The sequence below is a fragment of the Lissotriton vulgaris genome, chromosome 1_2 (genome assembly GCF_964263255.1).
Source record: "Lissotriton vulgaris chromosome 1_2, aLisVul1.2, whole genome shotgun sequence".
NCBI lineage: Eukaryota > Metazoa > Chordata > Amphibia > Caudata > Salamandridae > Lissotriton > Lissotriton vulgaris.
In genome coordinates, this window is record NC_141686.1 from 230,880,737 (window position 1) to 230,883,605 (window position 2,869).

Genomic DNA, 2,869 nt, shown 5'->3' on the forward strand with positions numbered 1-2,869 from the left:
CAGGTGAGACTCAGGCGGGGTCCCCCACCCACCTTCAACATGGAAGTTCTCAACCACAATTCTCATCAAGTTCAACCATCGCCACCCCACTCTCATGCAGTTCATCCAACTCCTCCCCTTCAGGATCTGACTCACCATCCCCTCGAGCGCTCTGGAATTCCTTATATAACCCCCAGAAGTTCTTAGGGCGACTTTTTATGGGAAGCAGTTCACTATACACCTCCGATTGCGTGCAACAGTACAGCAGATCCGCCTCCCAGCGCTTCCTAGTAGGGACCGGTCCCCTCATCCAGCACAATGCAACCAGGCGCTTGGCCGTCAGCAACGCCATATCAGCAAGTCGTCTCAATGCCACTGGCAGCGGTTTAGAGAAACCCAACAACGCCAGCGCCGGGCAGGGCAGAATCTCCACACCCAGGATAGAGCTAAGTTCCGTGAAGACCTCACTCCAGAACTTATGAATACTAGGGCAAGTCCAGGACATATGTAGAAAATCGGCTGTAGGGAAATGGCAACGCTCACATTCTGCAGATTCCCGCAGCCCGTACCTGTATAGCCTGTCCGGCGTATAATATACCCGCTGCAGGTACTTAAAGTGAATCAAACGGTGCCTACTATTAAGTGAAATTTTCCTAATGTTCGCGCAGCAATAGTGCCACATCTCGTCCGAGATCGGAGACTGAAGGTCGCACTGCCAGGCCAATCTAGCCTTGGAGGGGGGGGCACTGCCGGTGCCCATCACCAAGTTTCTTAAGAGTAGTCACCAATTTATGGGAAGAGGGGGTTTTAATTACATACGTGAGCTCAGGCACTTCCTGTGGCTCCGTCAAATCCGGGCCCAGTAATACCAGAGCAGCTCTACGAACCCTGTGGTATTGGAAGCTATGCAATAGTGTAGCCCCAGGGTGGGACTGGAGAGCCTGCTGCGACGTCTTCATTGTGCCATTTAAGAAGAGGTCCCCCATCTTGTCAATGCCCAACTCCCGCAACGCTTTCAGGACGCCTTTTTCCATTAGCGGGGCCAACCACACTTCCCACTCCAGTCGCAGTAGAGGAGAGTACAACAGCACACTTTCTCGGGAGCGAACCATTTCATGCCAAGCGTGGTTCGTGGCAGCAATGGAATCCAAGTTGCCGACCCTTTGATCGGCCGGATAGCATATCGAGGCCGGAGGAGGTGCTGGGTCTGTAAAGAGACGTTCCAGTTTCACATGCGGGATGCCAGGGTCCCCGTGGATCCATGTGTGGAGATGTGCCCCCTGCGCAATCCTATAGTACCGTTCCAGGTCCGGAGCCCCCAGACCCCCGCGCTCATAGGGAAGAAGGAGCATTTGCCATTTAACCCTTGGCTGTTTGCCCCCCCACGCAAGTTTAATAAGTGTTTGGGTAAGCTGCCGTAAAAAGGCTTTAGAGAGGACTACAGGTATGTTCGTGAAGAGAAACAGAAATCTGGGAAGCACCACCATTTTCATAAGCGCTATCCTACCCATTAGGGACAGCGGGAGCCTGCACCACACCTCCACATCATCCACCAGTTTGGAATAGGCGACCCCGTAGTTCTCGCGTATCAGGATCTCAGGGTCAGTGTGAACGCGGATCCCCAAATAACGTATGGAGTCTGTAGTCCATTGTAATGGGTACTCCGAGTCAAACGGGAGAGTTACCAGAGTCAGAGGCAACACCACTGACTTGTTCCAATTGACCCGAAGGCCTGATAAGGCCCCGAACCTCACTACTTCCCGCAAGACCACCGAAAGGTTTGTCTCCGGGTCACGGACATACAGCAGTGTGTCGTCTGCATAGGTTGAGATACCGATCTGGTAAGAAGGGAAGTTGATCCCCTCAAATCTGTGATATTCTCTTATAGCGCAGGCCAGGGGTTCCGCTACCAGAGCATACAACAGTGGGGAGAGGGGGCAGCCCTGCCGAGTGCCCCTGCTGATCTCGATTGGGGCAGTGACCAGGTTCCCTATCTTTATCCGCGCCGTGGGTTTGTAGTACAGGGCCCCTAGCATCTGCAGGAAGGGTTCTCCGAGCACGTACTTACGAAGGACTCTGAGCATGAACGACCACTCTACTGAGTCAAAGGCCTTTTCCATGTCAAGGAAAATGGCAACAGCCTTATTCTCTTGCCGGACATGTTGAATAGTGCCCAACACAGTGCGGATGTTATAGGTTAGGTTACGCGCAGGGACAAACCCAGCTGGTTCCGGGGCAACCAGGTCCAGGACCAGAAGAGCCAGACGTGTCGCCAGAACCTTCGCATATAGTTTCGCATCAACGTTAATCAGCGAAAGCGGCCTATAAGAGCCACATTCGTTTGGGAGTTTGCCCGGCTTCGGAATGGTTATGAGCAGCGCCTCCCTCATAGATTTCGTCATGCTGCCTTGTTGACAAATATCGTCAAAAAGAAGCATCAGGTATGGGACCAGCTTATCCTGAAAGGCTTTGTAAAAGGCCACCGTTAGGCCATCTGACCCAGGAGCGCTACCCGACCTCATGCCCTCTAGCGCCTCCGTTATTTCCTCTTTCTGGAACGGGGCCATCAGAAACTCTCTTTGCCAGTCGGCCAAGAAGGGCATCTGTATGTAACTCAAGTAGTCGTCGATTTCCTCCTCAATGTGGCCCGATTTCGACGAGTACAGTGCCGTGTAATAAGCATGGAATTCCGACAGGATGTCCTGCTCCTCCGACACCACCTCACCAGTAGCTGTTACCAACTCCTCGATCACTAAGGGCGGCCTGCTGTTGCGCATCAGTTTGGCAAGAAGGGAGCCAGGGCGATCTCGTTCCCCATACGCGCGCGCTGTGGCATATTTACCCATATGTTTAATCTCCCTGTCCGCCTCTTCATGAAATTCCTCTAACA